General features: G+C 41.9%; 1 long non-coding RNA gene across 1 annotated transcript in view; it reads left to right on the forward strand.

Moving 5' to 3' along the window:
* The first annotated feature begins 623 nt into the window (after nt 1–623).
* Nucleotides 624–13,560, forward strand: part of LOC109251642 (uncharacterized) — a 142,752-nt gene continuing 129,815 nt past the window's right edge. The window contains exon 1 of the long non-coding RNA XR_002073610.2: nt 624–718. This is a non-coding gene — a long non-coding RNA (uncharacterized LOC109251642). The remainder of the gene's footprint in view (nt 719–13,560) is intronic.

Consider the following 13,560-nt stretch of genomic DNA (forward strand, 5'->3'; position numbering starts at 1 on the left):
CTGGAGGGTGATAGTAATAGAGGGGGTGTTTTTTAATGTGTTGTCCTGCAAATTTGATTGCTTGAGTGGTTGTTTGTATTGGTTAGAATGTCAGTGTCTCTGGACTTGTTGCTTGTTTCTGGGAGGTGTGTATGTGAATATTAAGGTCACTGCTTATGAGAGTCAGGGCTCGAAGGTGGTTCATGCTGGAGGGGAGGCTGAGAAGAGGAATTCCACTGGGTTTGGTCATACCAGACCTGGATCTCACAACCGTGTCATAGAAAGCACGATAGATTCTTCTGGAAACATATTGTCCTGTTGAAGTTCAGAGAGAGTAGGGTGTAGAGCAGGGTTTTCTTTTTGCAGGATTGGACATGGCCATTGTCAACCACTCTTATAAGAAAGCAGGACCTTGGGGTGCCTAGGTGGCTTGGTCGGTTTAAGCATCTGACTCTTGATTTCGACTCAAGTCATGATCTCATGGGTTTGAGCCCTGCATCAGGCTCTGTGCTGACAGTGGGAGCCTGCTTGGGATTCTCTCTCCCCCTCTCTCTCTTTGCCCCTCCTCCATCTCACACACACTCTCCCTCTCTCTCTGTCTCTCTGTCTCTCTCTCAGAATAAACTTTAAAAAAAGAAAGAAAGAGAAAGAAAGAAAGAAAGAAAGAAAGAAAGAAAGAAAGAAAGACAAGCAAGCAAGCAGGACCTGGAGGAGAAAAGGATGCAACTCTCAGTCTCGGGTAAGGTGAGGAGGGGGAGTTCTCTTCTCTTGTGCTTTTATGGATATTATGCCCTTGACTCTAAATAGGAGAGGTAATTGAGGATGCCTCTTATGGGAAAAGTAAGCTCGTACTGTCTACTTGATGCATAAGAAGGATGAGGCAAGCAGGAGATCCCGAGGGAGACTGTCAGTGAGCTCTGGAGAATTATATCTGCTGTCCAGCTTGGGTTTCTTTATTGTTATGTTTCCATTTTGTGAACCCCAGGCCCTCACAACACCCCTTTTAGACATTAGGGCTTGATTTCTGCATTTACTGAAAGAAATTCAGAGAAAGGGTGCATTCCTGGGGCAGAATAGGACCTCAGAAAACAGTGGCAGCTGGAGAGCAGTCCAGGGGCCATGGGGGAGCCTCCAGCAGCAGCCAGACCCTCATGAGCGACTGAGGCAGCAATCAGCTGTGAAAACAGTATCATGGGGCACGAATCAATTCCATGGGAGTCCCAGAAATGCTGGTGAAGAGGAAGCTGGTGGAAGAACTGGGCTTCCTAGAGCCAAGTGGATAAGAACTGAGGCACCATCGGTTTGGCAATGTAAAGAAATGTGGCTTTAGTGTGTCATTTAAAACTGGTGAAACCTGGAAATGTGGACTATCTCATGTAGGAAACAAAGGCTTGGTTACTGGGGTTTATTCTTGCTCATTATGTTGTCAGAGGAATGAGAAGGGGCTCATACTCTGCTTGAAAATTGGGAGTAAGCCCCAATGGAGAGGAACATTCTGCTTTCGTTCTGTAAATTTAGAGACACAATGTAACACTCTCCAGCTAATTAGCTACAAAACACTGAAATCAGTGTTCATGCTCTGAATCTCAATACAGGTCACTCCGTTTGTGCATTCACACCGTCTTCTTGATTATCAGATACCTTTGCAAATAGCACAGCAGATGTTGCCTCTCACAACTTCAACGAGGCATCTGCTCCAATCATTCGTCGCCTCTCGCCCATTCAATCGCTAAGCCCCTATATTTGTCCTGACATCTGGGGGCTGGCTCTTTGCCCATTCAACAAAGTTGAGTAACACTGAGTTATTTCTTGGACTAAGTTGGTATTCAGACTTGTAGGGGGTTTGTGTGTGGAGACCTGAAAAATTATGTCTGAATGCTCCCTAATGAGGTAAATATTAATTTTGCCCATAACCAAACTAAGAGTAATTTTCTCTGGGTGACAGGCATGATAATTTTTTTTAAGTTTATTTATTTATTTTGAGAGGGACAGAGACAGTGCAAGTGGGCGAGGGGCAGAGAGAGAGAGAGAGAGAGAGAGAGAGAGAGAGAGAATCCCAAGCAGGCTCTGCACTGCCAATGCAGAGCATAACTCAGGGCTCAAACTCATGAACCATAAGATCATGACCTGAGCTGAAACCAAGTCGAATGCTCAACCACCTGAGCCACCCAAGCACCCCTAATAAATTAAAAAAAATTTTTTTAAGTTTTTTTGTTTTTTTTTTTTTTTGAGAGAGAGAGAGAGGGCGCACTAGTGGGGGAAGGGTGGAGAGAGAGAAGGAGAGGGAGACACAGAATCTGAGACAGGCTCCAGGCTCTGAGCTGTCAGCACAGAGCCTGACATGGGACCCAAACCCATGAATTGTGAGATCATGACCTGAGCCAGTCAGACGCTTAACCCACTGAGCCACCCATGTGCCCCTTATTAATTTTTTAATTAACTCATTTCTATTTGCTAATTTAAAAACTGAACAGGTATAATTTATGATAATTAAAGAAATTATGGCTATTTAGGAAATTCTAGTCAAACCTAACTTTCTCAGTCCTTTATTCCAGTCTTAACATTGTCGAAAGAGATGGGTGGGTGGTATGATGGCTTATCTTTAAGATGGTGACCAACAGTTCTTTCCCTCCCTACATGTAAAAGATATTGTGCATTCAAAGGTGGAGTGTTTTCCTCCACCTTATTAAATCTAGGCTGGCCTGTGGCCTGCTCTTGACCAGTAGAATACGGTGGAAACGATACTATTTGACTTCCAAATCATAAGCTTTGCAAAGCTCCTGTTGAGAATCTTTGAATGCTCTCTCTTGGGGATCCAGCCACCCGGTAAGCTTTCTGTCTTGAGAACACCGTGCTGGAAGGAAGCCTTGTGGGGTACCAGCCATGGGGACAGGCTGCTTGAAGGTCCCTGCTCAAGCAGCGCCCAGCTTTTCCAGCTGAGGCACTGGACATGCGAGCACAGAGACTTTGAAACGACACAGGTTCCAGCTATGGTTTGACAGCAACCAAATGAGAGACCCCAAGTGAGGATCACGCTGCCCAGAGCCATGAGAGGTGATAATATAGTTGTTTTACTCCACTAAGTTTTCTGGGGTGGTTTGTTATACAGAAATAGATAAATGGGACACTTTAAGAAATAAACTGGGGTTGCTGTTTGTATTGTAATTAACATTCTCAGTCTCCTGTTAATTTTCATGATAAATGATGGTAGCTTGAAGAAATGCCATGATTTATGTTTTAAAATTGTATTTGACTGGAGGGCACCAAGCTCATTGATTTAACGTTTGGAATAAATTCAGATTTGGAGATATATATCCATACATATATAGTACATGGAAGAGAGCGGAGTATGTCTCCTGTTTATAAGCAGCTGTTTGTGTGATTTTATTTGAAAGAATACCAAAAGCTGCCCTGAGGTTTTTCCTTCCCTCATCCTGAAATACCCCCATTAGTCCACTTTTACCGTATCTTCTTGGGGAGGGTAGTACCTAAGTTTTCTGGGGACCCCTCAACACCTGGACCAGTCAGTCAGTGCGATCAGCCAGTTGAGCTTGGAAGGGAAGGCCTGAAGCTGTAGATCAGGGGACGGCTGAGTTTTGAGGGAGCTGCGAAGGGTCTGAGCATGCGTGAGAAGCTAGTGTGAGGTGTCTGGGTGACCTTCAGGCACTGGAATGAGGCTGGGGATTGAACAGCTCTGAAACAAACCTTTCTAGATTCCAAATTCTGTGCAGACATAGTTACTTAAAACTAGTCTTTTTTTTTTTTTTTTTTTTTTTTGAGCACCTTCTATTCTAGGTACTGTGGTCAGTACCTTTTAACCCTATCACGACCCTATAATAGGACAATGTTGAAAATGAGATGGACACTGTTTATAATTATACTTTTAATCACTATAAAAAGGACTCTCTAGGCTGGAACCATCCCAGGCCAATCTGGACATACGGTCACTCCATCTATGAAGGAAATACTCTTAATACCCTGATTCTATAGATGAGGGAACTGAGGCTTCAGGAGGTAAAGTTACAGGCCCGAGGTCACATAGCTAGGAACAGGATTTGAATCCAAATAGCCTGGCTCCTTAGTCTACAATTCCTGCCACCATAGCCCATACACATTATTGACATAGCTTTTGTTTACTGCAGAAGTCACACACTGGCAGTTCATAGGCGGCATTTGGTTCACAAATCTGTTTTGTTTGGCATTACAATGATTTACAAAAAATCAACTTCAATGCCTTGGAGCGAGGCAACAGTGTGTTCCAGTTCATCTTGTAGATCCCCTATGTACTCTTGTTCCATCTGACTCTCACAAGTGTCATCTCTGGAAGTAGCTCCTGAAGTAAGTCATTACCTCGCGTCCTCCAGTGTTACACTGCCCACACCTGCTCCCTTCTGCGCATGGGCCGACTGTCTCTCATCCACTGACCCCTTTGGGCTCTCTCTTGCAATACCATCCATCGCTCATCCCTCTTTTTTCCACTTGTCTCTCACCATCATGGGAGAGCCTATGCATGGCTGGACTTCCCACCTCTGTCTCAGTGTACTCATGTATACAAAAACGTTCCCAAAGTTTAGCTGGGTATGACTTCCATTTAGCTGGGTATGACATGATCAAAGTACAAGTATCCGATGATCACTTGGAAACACCCCTGTTAATTTATGAATTACTAGTGAGAGGTAGGTAGTGACTGTTCAAAATAACAGTAAACCTTGCTGAGCATTTACTTACTAGTTTCAAGTTAAGATTAGAAAAGCTTAAGCAGATACCGCATATTTTAAGGTGCTTCTAAAAATCGTATGGGTTTTTGAAGATGTATTCCATAAGGAGTTTTATGTATTTGAGGACATTCATTTATATAACTAATCAAAGGTGTCAAAGTTTTTAGCAGGTTAAAGATGGTCGAATCATTCTGTGAAACCAAAGAAGAAAGGGTAACAAAATATTAGAGGAGGGTGCACTTAGATTTCAAAAGCAAAGTTTTATTTTGCAATGATGAAGATGGACAGAGAACATCTTCCTGATGAAAGAGAAGAGTGATTGAACATGAGCAGAGAGGAAGGACTCACGAAACAGAAGCACCAGAGACAAATAATCACCAAGTTCCAGTCAACACAAGAGAGTGTCACTTGGGAGATACGTCCCACGACTCAGAGCACTGCAAGGAACTTGGAAACTGTTCTCATCCTTCAAACCCTCTGATAAAAATACACCTTTCCTACTGAAAGAAGACAGCTTCTTTCATGTTTAGTTCTGCCAGTGACCATCAACCGCTCACAGGAATGAACAGTTTAACAGAATCTGTTTAAACTTCCAGAAATCTGTATTTAATTAAAAGCTTGTTCAAGAATTTGATCGTTGGATTAATCAAGGATTATGTGTGAGGGGAATGAGATTTTTTAAAAAAATTATTATTATTTTAATGTTTTATTCATTTTTGCAAGAGAGACAGAGCAGGAGTGGGGGAAGGGCAGCGAGAGAGGGGGACGCAGAATCTGACAGGCTCCAGGCTCTGAGCTGTCAGCATAGAGCCCAAGGTGGAGCTTGAACTCATGAACCGTGAGATCATGACCTGAACCAAAGTTGGATGCTTAATCGACTGAGCCACTCGGGCGCCCCAAGGAGGTAATGAGATTTTTAATTTGCTTGAGCTGCTGGTCTCTTTAAATATATAATATATAGACAAGTAAAATGTGTGGATTTTTATTAATAGCTATTAAGGTCTATCAGAATGAGCAGTGCTATCCCAAGTGTAGCCACGTAGTATCTGTTATGTGCACACGTCAGCAACTGACATTCCATCTTTGGGTTTCAGAGATAATATAGACAGAATAGGGTTCTTCTTTTAGGGACTCAGTTTATATTGGGGCCGGGAGGAAAGGACGCTGGTGGTAGACAAAGTTTCTTTTCAGACTTCCTAGTTGGGGAAGGAGTTCAAGGTTTCTATATACTGACACTGATGCTGTATATGTCCAAATCAGCAGTTGGTAAAAACTTCTGAATTAGATCAGATGAGCTCTGGGATGTCTTCTGGCTTGGAAATTCTGGGTTTTAAGTGGCTGATCAGCCATTTTCCCCATCTGCTCTTCCTTTGGGCCATTTTCTCCCACGAGTCATCTGGCTGCCAAGGGGGATTTCATGTTCCAATCACAGTTGAGGTCAAGCTTGTTATATTAGCTTAGTTCTGGCTAACTGATTTCACATTACTAGGAAGGCTTCTATAAATACAGTCAGGAGGGACAATTCCTCAAAATATTTTATCCAAGTTTGTCCCATGGAACTCATATAGAATATGATTTTCTTTGGACCAGATAGCCTGCATTAAAGGGATAGTTCTGAATTTTGACTTCTCTTTCCCTCCCTAATTTCCAAATGTCTTTCATTGACACAGTTTTTGATTCTCTAAACTCAGCCCTCTCCACACCTGAACCTCTCTGTTTGTAGTGAGTACCTGTTGTTTGCCCGACTAGATTAGTACACTGGTACTTTGAAAAGTACCACCTTCCTTTGAAAAGTTCTCTCTTTTAGAATTTAAACCATGAACATCAGATTGGTGCTGCCACGTTTTTAAAGCTCTTACCCTCTTGAGCTGCTTATTGGTCCAGGGGTGAGCAACCAGCCTATCATGGACCAGTTAGAACGTTTCCCCAAACCTTTTTAATTGGGGCCAGAGAGTCAGGTTTTCTTTGATGGCAAAGTTGGAAGAGGTCAGTCTGGGATCCACTATATTTATGTTTCCTGACCTGATTCAGCCACTTTTAACCTGCCTGACACTTTTAAAGTCCATCTGACAGAAAGAAACCAACACTTCAAGAGAAACACACAGACAGACAGACACACACACACACACACACACACACACACACACACTCAGAGTACTAACAGCAGTGGAGGCTTAATTTCAGGGTCTTGCTCCTCTGACTTTCCTGCTATTATAAAAATCCTCCTACTAAATATAAACTAAGGTCATTCAAGGTGAACTTCTGAGGCTAATAACTAAAGGTGATAGTAGACACTGATAGCATTAAATCCTCCAAGTTAAGAGCATGGCTTCTGTAGTCATATTGTTTTAGGATCAAATCCTGGCTCCCCTCAGTAACTGTGACTTTGGACAAGTTACCGGGTTAACCTGTCTAAGCCTGTGTGTTTATTTGCGAAAGGGAATGATATGGGTCCCTACCTCATAGGATAGTAATGAGCGTTACATGACATATTGTTTCAATTCCTTATGCTACATAATAAACCATCTCAAAATGTGGCGGGTTAAAACAATAACTATTTTCTGCTGATGTTTGTGGTGAAATTCAGGCATAGACACAGCTAGTCTCTGCTCCGTGTGGTATGGCTGTAATGATTCAGTTGGACCAGAGCATCCAAGATGGCTCAAAAGTGTAGCTACGAAGGCTGGGGACGGGCTGAGTCTCCCTTCATTGCTCTCAGCCTCCAGGCCCTCTCTCTTTCCCCGTGACCCTTCTGTCCATCAGGGCGGTTGGACTCTTTTACTTGATGGCCAGTTTCAAAAAGCATGAGAGCAGAAGCTTCTGTATTAGTTTCCTATTGCTGTGGTAACAAATTACCATAAACTTAGTGGCTTAAAACAACACAGATTTATGATTTTACAGTTCTAGAGATCTGAAGTCTGAAATGGGTTTGATAGGTCTAAAATCAAGCTGTTGGCTGGTGTTCCTTCTGGAGGCATTAGAAGAGAATTTGTTTCTGCAACTTTTCCAGATTTTGGTGGCTGCCTCCATTCCTTGGCTTGAGGCCCCTCTGTCCACTCTCAAAGCCACCAGGGTAGCATCTTTCAGTCTCTTTCTTTCTCTGCCCTTTGCCTTCATCATCATGTCTCTTTCCCTGACTCTCCTGCCTCCATCTTATAAGAACTCATAGGATTATGTTGGGCCTGCCTGAATAACCCAGGACAACCTTCCCATCTCAGCTTCTTAAATCAGTCACATCGGCAAATTCCTTTGCCATGTAAGGTAACTATTCACAAGTTCCAGGAATTAGGGTGTGGACATCTTTGGGAGTGGGGGAGAACATGATTCTACCTACTACAGTCTACCCTCTGGCTCTCAAAGATTCATGCCTCTCCCACATGCATTTACTCCATCCCAGTTTCCCCCCAAAGTTTCAACCCATTACAGCATCAGCTCAAAGTACAAAATCTCATCTAAATTTTTTCATCTGAAGAACCCCAAATTCCATCATCTAAATAATCTAAGTCAAGTATGGGTGGGACGCTGAGTATGATCCATCCTGGGGCAAAATTTCTCTCTATTTGTGGACCTATGAAACTAGAAAGCAAGTTTTCTGCTGCCCAAATACAATGGCGAGATGGGACCTGGATAATAGCTATGGAGAATCCTGTTCACAAAGGGAACAAAATGGAAGGCAAAACAGAGTCACCAATGTCAAGCAGTTTTGTAATGCAACCGGGAAAGCTCTGTTGGGTTTCAAAGCCTGGGATTCATCCTTTGTGGCTTAAGACTCCATATTCTGGGTTCATGGCTCTGCCTTTGGAGTCATCCTTCCTTTTTCACAAAAGGTAACACATATTTGCAGCTGAATAATTTTATTGCTTTTTGTTTTGTTTTGTTTTAAAGCCCAGGGCAAGCATGCCCTGCCCGTTGTCCGCATTTGCAGTGGTAAAACCCAGCCTGCCTGAGATGGACTGTGGGTGTCCTGTGCCGTCTCCCCTTGCTGTGACGCCGGCCCATCCCCAACCATCACATTATGAAACAGGAAAATTTTGGTGTATCTGGATTCCACTGCTGGAGTGCAGGGCAAGCCTTGATTCTTTTTGTGTGTGACAGCTTTATTGAGAGATACTTCACATGACCTAAAATTCATCCATTTAAAGTGTGCAATTGAATGGTTTTTAGCATATTCACAGCATTGAGCAACTATCACCACAATCAATTTTAGAACATTCTTATCACTCAAAAAAGAAACCTCATTCTCTTTAGCAGCTACGTCCATTTCTTCCCACCCTCATTCCTAGGACACTTACTAATCCACTTTCTGTCTCTATAAACTTCATCAAAAAGTTTTGTCTACTCAGGGCATTTCATATAAACAGAATCATATAATAGGTGGTCTTCTGTGACTGATTTCTTTCATTTAGCATGTTTTCAAGACTTATCCATGTTGTAGCATGAATCAGTATTTCGTTTATCGTTACTATTGAATAGTATACCATGATACAGATACACATTTTATTTGCTCATCCATCAGTGGATAGGCATTTAGGTCACTTTCACTGTTTGGCTGTTACTTTTTTTTTTTATTTAATTTTTTTAATGTTTATTTATTTTTGAGAGAGTGACAGAGTGTGAATGGTGGAGGGGCAGAGAGAGAGGGAGACACAGAATCTGAAGCAGGCTCCAGGCTCCGAGCTGTCAGCACAGAGCCTGAGGTGGGGTTTGAACTCATGAACCATGAGATCATGACCTGAGCTGAAGTCGGATGTTTAACTGACTGAGCCACCCAGGCGCTCCTGGCGGCTGTTACTATTAATGCTGCCATAAATCTTCATGTACTGGTTTTGTGTGGACATAGGTTTTCATTCCTTTTAAATATATACCTAGGGGTGAAATTACTGAGTCACATGGTAACTCTATATTTAGCCTTTTGAAGAACTGCCAGACTGTTTTCTAAGGCAGCTGTGCCACTGTCCATCCCTGCCAGCCGTGTAGGACAGTTCCAGCTTTTCCACATCCTTGCCAACAATTGTCATTGTCTGTCTTTTCTATTAGAGCCATCCTAGTGGCTGTGGAGTGGACCTAACTGTGGTTTTGATTTCCATTTCCCTGGTAGACAGTGATGGTGAGCATCTTCTCATGTGACTCTTGGCCATGAATTATATCTTCTTTGAAAAAATGTCTTTGCCCACTTTTGGCAAATCCTTTGCCCACTTTTCCATTGGGTTGTCATTTCAGGGAGTTATAAGAAGTTTGTGTTTTTGTTTTTCTAGATATTCTAGATACAAGCATCTTATTAGATATATGATTTGCAAATATTTTCTCCCATTCTGAGATAGTCTTTTCGGTTCTTTGATGGTGTCTTTGGAAACACAAATATTTTAAAAAATTTTTAAATGTTTTTTATTTATTTTTTGAGAGAGAGAGAGAGAGCATGAGCAGGGGAGGGGCAGAGAGAGAGGGGAACAGAAGATCTGAAGCGGGCTCCATACTGATAGGCTAACAGCTGTAAGCCTGATGCAGGGCTTGAACTCATGAACTGCGAGATCACTACCTGAGCCCAGTTGGATGCCCAACCGACTGAGCCACCCAGGTGCCCCAAGGAAGCACAAATACTTTTAATCTAGATGAAGTATGAAGATGAATCTAGATTCATCTAGATTAACTTAAGTTAATAGCTTAACTATTTTTTCTTTTGTTGCTTAAACTTTTGGTGTCATATCTAAGAAACTGTTGCCTCACCCAAGGTCTTGAAAATTTACCCCTATGTTTTCAAGTCCTTAATCTTACCTGTTAGAAAGCATAGCCCTTTGGACACATTAAGCTGACCACCACAGCTTCTCAAGGCCTGGCCTCTGAAACTGGACAATGTCTGTTCTGCTGCATTCGGTCGGCCAAGGCAAGTCACAGGGCCAGGCCAAAGTGGGTATAGAAGGTGGCTTAGACTCCCACCTTTTGATGGGGATAGTGGCAGGAATTTGCAACCATTTTGAATTTATCACACACCTATATACAATACCTAGAACATACTTAGCGCATGATGAACAATCCATATATTGTTATCATCTCAAAACTACTGTTAACTATGATGATATTGTTGAATCTGGATAACAGGAACACAAATATTTATTAAAGTATTACTTTGTGTATGTTTTACAGTTGGTACAATGAAACATTTTTTAAAAATGGCTATTTATTGAATCTTTTCCTTTTCCTTACTTCTTTTAAAATCTTTGTTTCCTGTCTTTTTTTTTCCTTTTGTCTCCCAACTCACTGATGGTTGTATTTTTCTCTGTACTAAGTAAGAGTTTGCAGGATTGATAGGTGCATTGTGATAACTGTGGTTATGGAGAGGGAGTACCAGGCAGTGAGGGTGAGGCAGAGGGCAAGGCCATTGGTGAAGACACACCCCAGAGCAGAAGTCCTGTGAGAAGAATGGCTAGGCTTGCACTACTGAAAAAAAGGAGGAGGTTGTGTTAATCACGATGACCCCCAACTTGGCCTAGTGTCTCACGGTTTTTTAAAGTCAATTCTCTATTTTGACTTCCAGGAAGGTAAGATATTCTAACATTGGCTTTGGTTTCTAAGCAAAGAAGCAAGGTGCGGGGGTAGGGCTAAGGCAGAGATGGGGAGCACAAAAGGAAGAAAATGGAGCATGAATTTAACACACAGTATCTGGCATCCGGTTGTCAGGGGTCCCTGAGCAGCATGTCCATAGGCCTGGGGAGCTCACTCCTGGCGTCTCATTATTGAAAAGGTAAAGGGGGTACAAGGACTAAGACAACGTACTCATCTTTCTTTTCCTCTTTGCTACCTAGTTATCTTTTTAGACCTTTCCTGGGACATTTGCTCAGTTATCTTTCAGTCCTTTTATTGAGTATTTCTTTTCTGCTATCGTTTGAAAAGTGCTAAGATCTCTTTTCAGAATTTCTTGGAATATTTCTTTGTTATGATAATCTGCTCCTATTTTGGGGATGCAACCTCTCTTAACTCTCTGACGATGTTAATGATGGTTCTTTTGAAGTTTTTGGCTCTTAGCTTTCTCTCTGTTCCTCTAAATTATTTTTTTCTGTTTGTTTTGGTCTCTTATCTTTCATGATAGTGGCTTTCGTCATCTAGATGATGATCTTCGGTGGTCACTTCAAAGAAGGGGGTAATAAAATGATAGGAGGCTGGTGGCTTTGGGGTTTTGAAATTTTGGCCATTTTATTGGAGAATCCCCACTGTTGGTATCTTGGAGTCTTTCCTCTTGGGCTGGTCAGATCTTTCAGAAAATCACTGAATCTTTGCACTAGGCCAGAGCTCCCAATAGGATTTTTTGCAACAATGAAAGTGGGCTGGATCTGCCCTGTTTGACATGTCTATTGAGCACTTTGGTTTCTTTCTTTTTTTTTTTAAAGTTGACTCTTTTTTCCTAAAGTTTATTTATTTATTTAGAGTGCAAGTGGGGGAGGGGCAGAGAGAGAGAGGGAGAGAGAGAATCCAAAGCAGGCTCCATACTCAGTGCCAAACCTGATGCGGGGCTTGATCCCACGACCGTGAGATCATGACCTGAGCCAAAATCAAGAGTGGGCACTTAACCTGACCGAGCCACCCAGGGATCCCTTTATTGAGCACTTTGAATGTAGCTAGTATACCTGAGGAACTGAATTTGAAATTTTCTTTAATTTTGTAGTTAGTGACACCATTCCGGAAGTGTCCTGAGAGGCACTGGCATGTAAACGTTCATTTAATTCACCGGTTTTCAGGACAATACTTCCGTCTTCAATGATATCTGGTGTTCTTTTCCAGAAAAGAAAACCTTCCGTTGTGCTAGTGTTGGAGAGAAGGGTCACCTGCCTGGGCTGAACAGAGGGTGTGACTCTTTAACATCCTGGTATTAGCCTCACGTTCATGCTGTCAGTTCCCTAACCATTTGGGATTCCATCTTGGTTTTCTTCATGTTAATTAGGACCAGGATTTTTGATTTTCTGTACCTGTCATGCTCATCCCTCTGCTTTTTAGCTTCCAAAATTCTGTTACTGATGTTTCTTCTTCTTTTTCTTTGTCCTTGTGGGTGTGTAAAATTAAAAAAAAAAAAGTCCTTTAGTGTCATTTTAATGGGATTTTAGGAGGGAGCAAAAATGGATGAGTGTGTTTAATCTCCCATCTTTAGCAAGACGTTCCTAAGTGACCTATTTTAAGAGTTGTTCTACTGAACATTATTATCTCATCTTATCTCAGAATTTTATAGAGTCCTAAGATCGCACAACACTCTTGTCCATCCACTTTGCTTTGTCAGTGTCTCTGTGAGTGAGTAGAAAGCAGAAAATAATAACAGAGGTAAGGATAAAAACTACCAAATATTTGGGCACATATAATCCTCCCAGCAACTGTATATGGTAGATACTATTATCACTCACCCATTTTCCAGATGAGAAAACCAAGTCTTACAGTTAGCTTGTAGAAACGGGGTTTGCACCCTAATCTATTAGATTTTAAAGCCCATGCTCTTAATCAATGAACTATCCTGGTGTCAGAAAGCTTGGATTAGAATCCCAGGTCTGACACCTTAGTCAAGAAGAACTAACATTTATTGAGTACCAGGAATTTTCTAAGCACTTTATTATGTTATTTCATTTAATCCTTACACCAACCCTCTGAAATAAGTACTATTTTGTTCCTGTTTAACAGATGACAAAAACTGAGGCACAGAGGAGGCTAAATAAACTGTGCAAGGTCACACAGCCAGCAAGTAACAGAACTTGACCAGATAGAGCCAAGTGGGAGCTTATTAGTAAAATGAGGGCAATGATACCTGCTGTATCTAGTGTCTGCTCAGCTGAGTTATTGTGAGCATTGGATATAACGTGTGAAAATCATTTCTAAGCCCGTCTACAGA

Source organism: Panthera pardus, unplaced genomic scaffold, assembly GCF_024362965.1.
Source record: "Panthera pardus isolate Hobbes unplaced genomic scaffold, ASM2436296v1 HiC_scaffold_20, whole genome shotgun sequence".
NCBI classification, from domain to species: domain Eukaryota; kingdom Metazoa; phylum Chordata; class Mammalia; order Carnivora; family Felidae; genus Panthera; species Panthera pardus.